The 12,961-nt window shown below is 48.4% G+C and overlaps 1 protein-coding gene across 1 annotated transcript in view; it reads right to left on the bottom strand.

The window, feature by feature from the left end:
* Nucleotides 1-12,961, bottom strand: part of LOC144773862 (sodium/hydrogen exchanger 4-like) — a 513,028-nt gene that overhangs the window by 376,898 nt on the left and 123,169 nt on the right. The window lies entirely within an intron of this gene.

The raw sequence follows: 12,961 nt of genomic DNA on the forward strand, positions 1-12,961 counted from the left end.
GAAGAAAACAAACAGTTACATGTGTCAACATATATTTTTGCCATACTCAGAAGGATTGCCTGCATAAAGACATTTAATTTGACCAAGTAAAGAAGAAGAGAAATACACCTCTAAATCTACCAATTTGGAAGATTTCAAGGGGTACTTCCATTGCTTTTATTTCTTAATCTACTACACCGTGTTTGGAGAAGATAATTCGGGGGTGGGGCGTGTTTGGTGTACCACACTTGCACAGTTTTCCAAAAATGATCAGACTATACAGCCCCATCGTCTAAAACTGTGGTATTTCAAAGACTTTCACCCTCCTGTTAAACATGGCTTAAATCTATCAACTGTGCAGAGTGGCAAATACTGCAGTTTAGAATTGCTTTGCAAATTAAGATTAACGCAGCCATTTGAGGATATATTTGAATTTAATGCTGAAACTACATACTGCTGCCTTTAATATTCATACACAGAAAATAGCATATGTCCCAAGGAGACCATTGGAAGTCCAAGGTCAGAACAAATACTAAAAGCAATCAACACCAGCCACCGGGAGGTAATAATTAAATTAGATGCACTCTAAAAGAAACCAACATTAATTTCTACACTGTTACCACTAATGAATAGGCTTGTGCACACTTCCTGGCCCAGGACTAAGACTCCCATGGCTACCGAATGTGTGGCAGCAAGAATATTAACAAAGTCATCACAGAAACTATACGGATACTGAGACTAAAATTACAATATGTCTACCTGACTGCAGAACATATTGCTCTGATGCAGCTCATCTGCTATGTTCTGACTCTCTCCTTTGCAGACCAGAGGCAGTTGTCTCATTTCAGACCAATATCACTTATTCCCCCTATACGCATAATGCTCGAGAAATTGGGCAATGTTTAGCTGTCCGATTTCTTGGAAAATCATGGGAAATTACACCGCAGTAAATCAGGCTTCCGTCCTCATCATAGTACTGAAACAGCCTTGCTCAAAGTATCTGACTACATCAAACCCACCTTGGATCAAGGCGATAATGCTGCCTTAATATTATTTGAACTTTCAGCAGCATTCAATACTGCGTCGCATGTTATTCTAGTCCAGAGTCTGGTTGACATTGGCGTTGGCTTCCAGGCCCTTAATTGGATTAAGTCTTTTTTTGGAAGACAGAAGGCAGGCTGTTTGGTTAGTTCCTTTAACATTGACCACCAAGCCTTTACTTTGAGAGATGCCCCAGGGGTTCTCCCTAAGCCCTAGCCTGTTTAATGTGTATGTGTCCCCTCTTTTGGCTGAATCTTTTGATATTAAAGTTATTTCCTTTTCTGATGATACTCAGTTCTCCTTGCTTCTGAACGTGACTCATCCTCTATCCAGCAACCCTACACAGCCTGTCACTTGAAGATTACTTCGTCAGTTCATTTAGTCTTTATTTCGAATAAAATTCATAAAATACCACAAAATAAAAACATTTGCAAAGTATCAACATTTTTACATTTTACAGTGGAACCCCAGATATAAAAAGAATTTGCCCTCAGGCAACATACAAACATTAAAAACAAGTTAATCAAAACAGGGTTACAAGTTCTTTGCGCGAATCAGCCACATCCACCCCAAAAAATTTAGCAACACAGATCACAGATTTTTCAGTATGCATGTCACGTAATTTCTGCAGGGCTGTACTATTCCCCTCACAATTTAAGGTTTTACAAATTGGTTTCAACCATTTTAGTCGGGGCAATCGATATGCTGGGCAAGCAAAAAACAGATGGCCAATACTTTCGACCTGGTCCGGGCAATATGGGCATTTGATGGTTGAGGTCTTAGCCCATTTTGCAGTAAAGGAATTGATCGGCAAAGTGCCCACCCGAAACTGATGGTACAGCTTACGGTCGAGAGTTTTGCATATCAAATCCCAATAGGGCTCAAGGGATGGTGTTATCTTGTGTGTTAAAAACAATCCCGTTAAGCTATTTTCTGATGAAAGGGACACCAGTGCAGATTTCTTTGCAGCCCAAAATAACTCTTTAAATTCCACTTTGGAAGGGAACCTAGAACATTCGGGATGTAGCCATAATTCGGGGAGGCCCATAGAGTACAATATTTTGTTTGACCTCCCGCAACCAAGGGATTTTCTGGGCACCCCACAATGATCTAATCTCACCCAATTCATGAGAAAAAAGACTAAGCTCTTGGGTCGTCCAAAGGCGTCGCCAAAGAGCAACAAGACGATACTGTGCCATCTCATCCAGGGGTCTGCAGCCTAAGTCCAAAAGCAATGGTTTAATGGGTGTCGATTGAGGAAGCCCAACTAAGTTCCGAAAGAACCTGTTCTGTGCTATGGTTAGTGCTGACAAGCCTTTGTAGACCCATATGTCCGCACCATATAGGGTAGCTGCATTAACCTTGGCCTCATAGATTTTTAACGCTGGTGTAATGCGTTTGGTCAAGGTTTTTTTTTGTTCCTTTAGCAAGCATCCTGTGAGGCGAACGAATTTCAAAATTAAAACCTCCAACTGGGGGGTCCAAGTAAGTTGATGGTCAAGAGTCACGCCCAAATAGGTCATGACTTTGACCTGTTCGATTGGGACACCTCCTAATAAAAATGAACTCTTAATTTGTTTATTTTTATTAAAAACCATAAATTTAGTTTTTTCAGTATTGATCTGAAGGTCATTTTCTGTACAAAATTCTGCAAATCTATTTAAAGCTGCTTGCAGGCCACTCCGGGTCTTAGAAAGGAGCAGGGTATCATCGGCGAATATTAACATGGGGTACTTTGATCCCCCCAGGGTGGGAGCGTCTGTTTGTGTTTCACTAAAGAAAGCAACCACTCGATTAATAAACAGGAGAAACAGGGTGGGGGCCAGCACGCAACCCTGCCGGACCCCACGTTCGACAGGGAAGTTAGCGGTCACCTGACCCTGTTTCCCCCATCTTACACGGGCAAAATTATCCTCGTGTAAGCGCCTAACCAGCTCTAATAGTTCAGGTGGAAGGCCCATGAGTCTAAGGGCATCCCAAAGCTTAGCCCTGGGAACCAAGTCGAATGCCGACATTAGATCGACAAAGGCGGCGTAGATGACACCTCCGCCCAAAAGAACCACCTTCCAATACAGCATGGTTAGGCGAAACACCTGATCTAGGGTGCTGGTGCCTGATCTGAACCCTGCTTGCATGGGGGAGAGTATATTGTTCTGCTCAATCCACCCCTGTATTCTAGCTAGGGCCATTCTTGATACCACTTTCTGAATGGTATCAATCAAGCTAATGGGGCGATAGTTTTTCGGTGAAGATCGATCCCCTTTCTTATAGACAGGAAGTATTTCAGCCCCTTTCCAGGATTGTGGTACCCTTGCCCCTGCTGCAATAGAATTTGCTAGGGTTGTTATATAAGGGACCCATAGTTCTAAATTCAATTTAAAAAGATCTGCTGGTACAGGATCTATACCTGGGGCTTTCCCAGACTGGATTAAGCCTAAGGCATGTTCAGTGTCCGAGGTACAAAAGTTAAGCCTATCCCCATAAATTACTGGAATGGTCCCCGCTACGGGCGCATCTGCCAGTTGAACAATATTAGGGTCTTTAAATTGAGAGGAAAAAAATTCCACCCATTCCACGGAAGAAACATAATTTTCCGGTGTAAGTGAGTCAGAGCCCTTACCCCACCTGACTAACTCCCAAAACTTAATTTGGTTGGACGACTCACAGGCTTTGAGGAGTTCAAGCCAGTATGAGTCATCCCATTCCCTTTTGGCTTCCCAAATGATTTGTTTGTAGGCCTGTCTCGCTATCCTAATGTCTGGAGTGTTTCTAGATTTAACAGCAGCAATTAAAATGCTGTGGGCTTCTCTACAATTTTTGTTATACCAACCTTTGTGTGGCTTCACTTTCTGTTTTCTAAATGGCCTAGTGAGCAATTCTCTAATGGCCACAAAACATGCCTCATGAAGATCAACAGTAATGGGCTTTGCCCTGTCGTTAGGTGATAATACACTCATCTTGTCTCTGGTTTCGAGGACCAGTTCTTCTATTTGGCAGACAAGCTCCTGATCGGCTATGACCCTCGACCATTTAACCCGTCTTCTGTTGTCGCTCAAAACTAGGTCTGATGTGATGCAGGCTGTTTCTGCCAGGGGGAGCCCTAGACCCGGGACCTTAAATACAAGTGAAAGTGGGTTGTGGTCACTCTCTGGCCTTATTTCAATTGACATATCCACTACAGTATCCCAGGAGTCAATATTGACCAATATGTAGTCAATGCGACTCGTACTAGACCCATTGTTAAAAGTTGGTTTACCCACCTTGTCAGATTGGCTACGCCCGTTCACCGCCCGGAACCCCCATTCCAGGCAGAGTCCAAGCCAGTGGAGTGCAGCCTCCGTACCCCTGACTCCCTTAGTTATTGCTAGTGGGGGAATATTCCAGACAATATCATCTTCCATCCCTACATCCTCAGCAAGATTCAGGATGGGTTCGAATGAGCAGTTCAGGTCACCGGCCACTAAAACGAGCTGGTCACTTTTGTGCTCATTTAGGAGGTCTTCCAAGTCCTTGAGGATGGGTTGCTTTTTACCACCCTGGCAACCTCGGGCGTAGATATTAATTAGAACAATATCCTTACAATTCTCCTTGCTTAGAGATAAACTAAGGAGATCGGGGTTCTTCACCAGGATTTCCCTCACGCTGAAACAAGTGAGTTTTTTATCCATATGGTTAAACCACCCGAAGCCCTACCTCTGGGGCCCTGCGATGCAGGTTTATAAAAATTTAGGAAACCTACTCTATACAGGGGAACAACTGTCCAGGTTTCCTGGAAAGCGATGATATCGTGAGTAATGATGTAATCAACCCAATCATCGTTATCCAGGCGACCCCTTAAACCTGCTATGTTCCAAGAGGCCATTTTAATTTCATTAGCTGGATTACTAAGGCTAGGAGTCTCAGGTTGTCCCAGAACTCCTAACTCGGCCGAGGTTGAATCACAAACAATGTCCTGTGTTGATCGTGGGCCTGAAGGCGACAAGGAACATGCCGTACTAGGTAGTGCCTGGGAGGTCGGAGTGAGATCTACTGGATGTTTTAAGGCATCCACCCCCCCATGTCAATCGACCTCATCCAAGCAGCCAAACATATTTGATGTGGAAACACCTTGCCACCTGGTACTCTGGATGGGCCCACCATTTCCAAATCCTCTATGCCTGGGCTTTTGGATTGTCGTCCAAGACCCTCCCATATCAAACTGCCGTTGAGGAGGATAGAAAAAAATGAGAGGTCTAACAACGACTGAATGGTCGTCTTCACAAGGGGCCTATGAACAAAGATGCTGTGCTGTATGGGGGTCAGCAAATGACACCACTATACAGTCACCAGTAATGGATTTGTGAGTGGGTCCAACCCATGGTACTCTTCGCACCATTAAGACCTGACTTCTTAGGTGGCTAGGTAGCTGTCTATTCTTGTTTAGCCAATGAATGACCTTATTTTTAAGAGACCAAAGGTTCTCTTTTGTTTGTGGGTCAAGAGTGGGTACACCAGCTAATACGATGACATATGAACTGGCCTCTGGTGGAAGATCGATATAACCACCAAGAAAATTCGGTCGACTAGATTCTAAGGATGGCAGGTTCTTATTAATCAATTGGTTAGGCTGTTGTACAACAGATTGTGGCCTGGGTTTAAAACGTGCTACGTTCCGTTGAGAACTAGTTTGAGCCCTAGCATTGGATGGTGTTATATTTTTGGCTGGGCAAGCTTGTTGTCTGGGTTTGGGTGGTATTGAATTCTGGGGCAGGAGACAAACACTAGGATTGGAAGTAATAATAGCGCTATCCCCAACTAATGTGTGAGGTTTTGGTACAGGTTTAGATCTTGGGGGTGGGGGGGCCGGGGGATCTGACTCTAATGGTTGGGAAATTAAACCCTCATCCTGTGAAAGCCTAGCTTCCATTTGCTTAAGACTAAAGCTAGCCAGTGTAACTATAGTCCTATCCATTTCTAGCAAATGGTTTTCCATACGGGAAAGTCTAAGTTCCAGGGGGGCGAGTAACTTTTTAAGTGTGTCCCAAACAGTTTGTAAGAATTCCTCGTCCCCCCTCCCATCCCCTTCTACCACACTCAATCTACCCACATTTGACCCTTCTTTATTCTTATCATGGAAAGTTACCACTGAGGGATCAAACTCGACCCCACTTGGAACAGGGCTGATGTCACTGCCAGGTAAAGCTGTGGTGGTTTTATCTTTTGTTTCCCCGAACCCAGATGTACCCAATGGTCATCGACTATTAAAAAACTGGGATCGAGCAATCTTTGCCTTTTTACGGGCAAAGATAGACCTTGCCAGATTTTTTTTCCGCTGTAAGGCAACCTTTCTAGCATTAACAGCGATATTGGGCATGACAATTTTTACTGGCGATCTTTTCCCAACCACATAAGTAAGTGGTGCGGGCTCCTCCACAGGGGTTGTGATCGAGTTCTTAGCTTGCTTGAGAGGAGATATAGGTGGCGGGTGGTGTATATCAGCCGCTATAAGCAAGGGGCGAGGACCAGATGTACGCTCGGGGGTTAGCGCTAAGGCCAGCTTTCCTAGGGATGATTTCTTGGAAGAAGCGATGTCTATAGACAATTTACGCGCAGCATCTAGTTCTAGGGAAACCCTGTGCTGCATTTTATTTATTTCCGCATCAATGGCCAAATTGGTCTTAGTTAGGAAGTCATCCAGAGTCCCACTAGGTTTTTTAGGACCCATGGCAGTTTTACTACGAGTGCCCCGTGAACACATCATAAAAACAACAGGGAACAAGGGAACAAAGAAATTAACGCATGTAAAAGCAAAGCAAATAAAAACCCAAGGGGAATGGCCCAGCCCAGACCTCTTAGACCTCGAACGGCCTCAAACGGCCCGCTCCTAGCCCGGTCTTCGCCCCGAGCTGCGTCCGGCGCTGCGGGAGAGCAGACAGAGTTTATAGTGGTTAGAAGGGGCGGGAGGCGGAGCTCCAGGGAGAGCGGACCGGAAGCTGACCACGGTCTCACAGGGACACCTGAATCAGATAGTCCCTGCACGCTCGCAGCCCTGAAGTCCCTCAGTGCCACAGATTTACCCCCTCTGGAAGCAGGCAGAGTCAGCACCAACACGCTGACCCTCGACGATGCGCAAGCTGCAGGGCAAAAACAAGAGGTGAGCGCAAGTCCAGCAGGGAGCTTGGCGGCAAACAAATGAAGTGTCCCAGCGGTCAATGGCAAGCCCAGGTGTTTATAACGGCCCTCCGATGGGCGGGGGCGGAGCTCCAGGGAGAGCGGACCGGAAGCTGACCACGGTCTCGCAGGGACACCTGGATCAGGTAGTCCCTGCACGCTCGCAGCCCTGAAGTCCCTCAGTGCCACAGATTTACCCCCTCTGGAAGCAGGCAGAGTCAGCACCAACACGCTGACCCTCGACGATGCGGCACCCGCGGAGCGGGTGCGGCAAGCTGCAGGGCAAAAACAAGAGGTGAGCGCAAGTCCAGCAGGGCGCTTGGCGGCAAACAAACGAAGTGTCCCAGCGGTCAATGGCAAGCCCAGGTGTTTATAACGGCCCTCCGATGGGCGGGGGGCGGAGCTCCAGGGAGAGCGGACCGGAAGCTGACCACGGTCTCGCAGGGACACCTGGATCAGGTAGTCCCTGCACGCTCGCAGCCCTGAAGTCCCTCAGTGCCACAGATTTACCCCCTCTGGAAGCAGGCAGAGTCAGCACCAACACGCTGACCCTCGACGATGCGGCACCCGCGGAGCGGGTGCGGCAAGCTGCAGGGCAAAAACAAGAGGTGAGCGCAAGTCCAGCAGGGCGCTTGGCGGCAAACAAACAAAGTGTCCCAGCGGTCAATGGCAAGCCCAGGTGTTTATAACGGCCCTCCGATGGGCGGGGGGCGGAGCTCCAGGGAGAGCGGACCGGAAGCTGACCACGGTCTCGCAGGGACACCTGGATCAGGTAGTCCCTGCACGCTCGCAGCCCTGAAGTCCCTCAGTGCCACAGATTTACCCCCTCTGGAAGCAGGCAGAGTCAGCACCAACACGCTGACCCTCGACGATGCGGCACCCGCAAGCTGCAGGGCAAAAACAAGAGGTGAGCGCAAGTCCAGCAGGGCGCTTGGCGGCAAACAAACGAAGAGTACTTCTGACAAAACAGAAATCTTGTTGGTTATTAAGACCCATTCAAAATGGCAAGCAAACTGCTGGCCCTCTTCTCTACCGGCCCCTTCCCAGTCTACGTTTCTGGTTAAGAATTTAGGTGTCAAGGTTGGTCTGTCAGCTTTTATTTACCCTCTGGTTTCTTCAGTAGGAGGATCAGTTTTTCTACTATTGTAGGCTCTAAAGAAATGTATATATATCCTCCCCCTCCACTCATGGAAATTGTGGTACATGCACTCATCACTTCTAGATTGAACTATGCCAATGCCTTTTACTTAAGCCTTCCAGAGGAAGTTATCAGAGGCCTGCAATTGGTTCAGAATGCTGCCTCAATTAGACTTATCCCCCCATCTCAAAGTTCTTCATTGGCTGCCAGTTGGTAAGAAGATTCACTTTAAGCGTTGCTTTTGACTCATAGGGCCTTCCATTCCCCCGGACCGCACTATTTGGAGGATAGGATTGAGTTCTACCATCCGTCTAGAGCACTCTGCCTCTCTCATGCTACCTTAGCCATGATTCCCATAATTCATTGGTCTCCGAGAGGGGAGTCACTCTTTTTAGCTTTTGGACTCATAGGGCATAAAACTGTGTTTCAGCTGAATTCCGCATGTTGGAGACAGATTCATTGTTCTGAAAAATATAAAAAACCTGGTTATTTGGACAAATCTTATTCATAGCCTATCGGGGAATGTTCTTCCTTAGTGCCTGGACTCTCCTTCGTGCAGCCATGTGCTCTATAACATGCCTCATTCACTCATGTATTCATTCTTAACAATACTCTCAGCTAGCATCTCCAGCTTGTCCTTGCTGACCTTGTGAGTCTAGCATTTTTGGAAATCATATGTGGTATGTGTTGGAAATGGGATCTCTGGCTGGCCAAGGCTTGCGCCAACGTCAGTCAGAGACCACCACTCCCAAGTCAGGGCAAGGGAGTTACACGCCAAGATAACCCCTACTCACCCTCTAGGTAACGTGGCGCGAGCAGCAAGGCTAAACTTGGAGGCGATGTAAGTTAAGTATTTGCGCATGCACCCCAGCAACAACAACCAAAGGCCCACCACAAAGGAAAACTCCACACAAGGTTATATAAAAATAGCCTTTGTATTATAATAAATATACATCAGATAAAACACACATCTTGTTACACTGTGCCAACAGGCACGGGCAGAATTTACAAGGGATATTTGTACAGGACAGGGCCACTTGGACCACTGTCAGGGGTATCAGCACTTTTAGAACTTAGCACTTGTAGAAAGTAAAATCAGTGTAGCACACAATATAAAAATAGAGCACACAACCAGTAATCACTGGTAACAGGACCTCACTAGCACCACCTGTACTAGGGAGAAAACAGCCACCTACATATCACAATACCTGTAGGGGTGTAAGAACATAACACATGATGCAATGCATAACATTCATTCAGAGGTGTAAGAAGGGAAAACACATGATGCATCACAATACATTCAGAGGTGTAAAAGCACACAATTGCGCCAAACTTAGATAAGTCACCACCTGTGACAGTCCCTGTGTCCCAATGTCAGGGCCTAAACGTGGCAGTTGCCCACAAAGTGCTGGGCAACTGGTGCAGGGAAAGTTTGGGCAACGTTGGAGCCTCTCTGGCTCAAGAACCACCACTGTGGGCGCAAGAGCCTCTCTGGGCTCTGCACAAGAAATGAACTGGCCCTCCTGAGCCTCTCTCAGGCTCTCAGACAAGGCGGGGCACACGAGCCTCTCTCAGGGCTTGCAAAGCAAAAGGGCTGGAGCCTCTCTCAGGGCTCTCACGAAATCAACGTGCCCCCTTGAGCCTCTCTGGGCTCTGCAAACAAATAGAGCCTGGAGCCTCGTGGCTCCAACAAACAAATGCCGCCTTGGAACCCTCTCTGGGCTCCAACAACAAAGGTGCAGCCTCGCTGGGCTGTGGGGGTCCCTCACGGGGGAACCCAGAGCAAAAAAGGGGGGGGGGCCACGAGCCTCTCGGGGCTCAACAGCAACTGCGGGGTCTGGGAGTCCCTCACGGGGGACTCAGGACACAAGAAAATTCCCCCCAGAGCCTCTCGGGCTCAAAGAACCAAGAACGGGCTCCTCTCGGTGGAGCGGCCCTCCCGCAACGGGGCCGCTCGCAGGACAACACAGAACCCGCCCCCGCACTCACCGGACTTCACTGGAGCTGCGGGAGGCGGGAAACACGGCCGGCTTCTCCTCGGCTGGGCAGCGCGGGTCTGCACGAGAGCTCCCGCTCCTCGGGGGCTCTCTCCACACTTCTCCTGCTCCTCGCTGGGCTCCGGGGCTCTCCCTCGTCCTCGGGAGACCCGGGGGCGGGACACCGGCAGCAAGGCGGGACTTCCGGTCGGCCTCTCCCGGGCCGCGCTGTGATTGGTCGGGCACACAACCACGGGCAGCGCGGCGGCTCGCTTTAGGCAGGCAGGTGGGATCCCATCATCCGAGGAGTGGGCTCCCTCGTGATTCAAATAAATCACGGACCTGGGCAATTTACAAGGCGGCAATGAGCGGGGTGGCACCCGCGCCGCCAAATCACCACCCGGGGCGATCAGATGCCGGGTGGGCACCGGCTGCGCACACCAAGCGCTAGCAGCGCTAGCAACGAAGGGCAGGCGCTCCCAAGCGCCTACAGGACAAAACACAGCGCTCACAGCGCTATGGCCAAAATAAAGCGCTTCCAAGCGCTAGGTAGGAGATTTCAGCGCTCCCCAGCGCTGAAGGGCAGAGAGCAGCGCTCTCAGGGCTGCAGGCAAGGAGTCCTCAGTGCTCCCCAGCACTGGAGGACAGGACAAGGCTCCAGCAAGGGCTGGAGGCAGGCAGGGGGGGGCAAGGCTGGGCCAGAGCCAGCACACTGGGTCTCCAGGCAGGGAGACAGTCCAAGTGGCGGTCCTCCTGGCCCCAGCAGCAGCAACAGCCCCCTCTGGCAGGATCCCAAAGCAGAACATTTTCTAAGGGGACACAGCCCCTTCTTATACTAACAAATCCTTTGTTTCAGGGTGCAGGGTGGGGGAAAACCAGTTGCAGCTGGCTTTGGAGCACTCTTGATGTCCCAACCACCCATTCCTTTCACTGGGGAGGCTAGGGTCGTTAGACACACCACAGGGGGGCGGAGCCAGCATTGTGTGGGGAAAACCCAGCCCATCCAGGACACAGGTACACTCCTCCCACACATCACTCATGCTAATCTCACACTCACCACCGGGCAGACCCATCCAGACTTCCTGGAGCCTGGCATGCCAGCCAGCTCCAGCCAATCACGCTCCAGCACCCTCACTGCACACATATCTCAATGTCCAGAAGTAGCACTTCCCTTCTAGACACATACATGCCGCATACACCATCTCGCAGCATTCACTCTCACGAGTTCAGACATACTAAACTTGAGCCTGCACTCCCCACGCATCAGGAACTACCAGGGACACACACATTCCCCATGCATTCCTATGGGAGGGCAGGCCAGCCATACTACACGCACGCACTTTCACTCTGGGACCCAGGGAAAAAGTGCGCCAAGCCAGAAATCATGAACGCCATCAAAAGCAAAAAGTTCAGGGGTGAACCAGCCATAAAGGCCCGGGTCCAACAGTATGCTTGGCAGGGAATGTACATGCTATATAGATGTACTTGAGCAGCATCGGAACTAGGAGTGTTGAAGCGGCTGCACTCAATTGAGCTGGTCTCTATGCTTTTTTATTTAGGTAGCCGTCCACTTCAACAGCAAGAATTCCTGCCACCCCAATAAATGTCCAGGGAGACACTGCAAATGTGAAGGAAGCTCCCCATCATGCATGCATTAATGTATCCAGTACATTCCAGTCGATTGTGTGATAATTTACTGGCATAAAGTGGTAGTAGCCTCAATGGCCATTAATGAGCACTCTATCCTAGATGGAAATTGTGCACCTTCTACGTAGTGGTAGAGATAGACGTAGGTAGAGATAGCACTTGGTATTTACCATGTGCGCAATTTGCCCCGCAAACCCATTCAGGCACCTTAGAATGGGGGACAGTTGCAAATATTGCATGTTATTCCCCATTCTGAGGAGCACAGCTCTTGAAAGTGTGCTATTTACCTGTGAAATTGGCACAAGATTTAACCCCGAGAAATTCGGACATTCAAAAACCACCAATGAAGCAAACGGAAATGTGTGCATGGATCAGGATTCAGAGGTTTTATTGACAACTCCGGTGGAAATGCTAATACTGATGACCTGTGCTTGAGAGGTCCAACTTGGTTGATAACTTTGATTGGTAATCACATGACATTTTCAAGGAAATTTTTGTATTCATGTCTAGGTTTGCTAATCATAGTCTCACTACTGCAGCACTTACTTGATCCCACCCGCAAAGAGACAGGCTTCGGCGTGAAGGTTAGCCAAACTAATACAAAGCGGCATATTTACAGGGAAAGTGCCAAAGCGTGTTGTTAAGCCAAAAATACGAACAACACCCTCTATCACTTTAGAAATGCAGGGCTACACCATATTTACAATAATATAGTGCAGCCCTGCATTTCCCCGTACGCTTGTGCTAAATTTACCTGCCTAGGGCCAACGCAGGCACCCTTGCACTATGTTTATGTGCAGGAAGGTGTCCCTTCCTGCACATAAACAATCTTTAAATGGTGTTTTGTATCGTCAATCTGTGCTGCTTAATGCAGCACACATAGATGTTGCAAAATGTCATTTTTTTAAATGATTTTTTATGTGGAGCAAGGGACACCTTCCTGCACATAAATAATCATTGGTATTTTGATGTTTCCATGTGTGCTGCACAACGCAGCACACATGGAAACAGCAAAAATGAGGAAAAATCA

The sequence above is a fragment of the Lissotriton helveticus genome, chromosome 8, assembly GCF_964261635.1.
Source record: "Lissotriton helveticus chromosome 8, aLisHel1.1, whole genome shotgun sequence".
NCBI classification, from domain to species: Eukaryota; Metazoa; Chordata; class Amphibia; order Caudata; family Salamandridae; genus Lissotriton; species Lissotriton helveticus.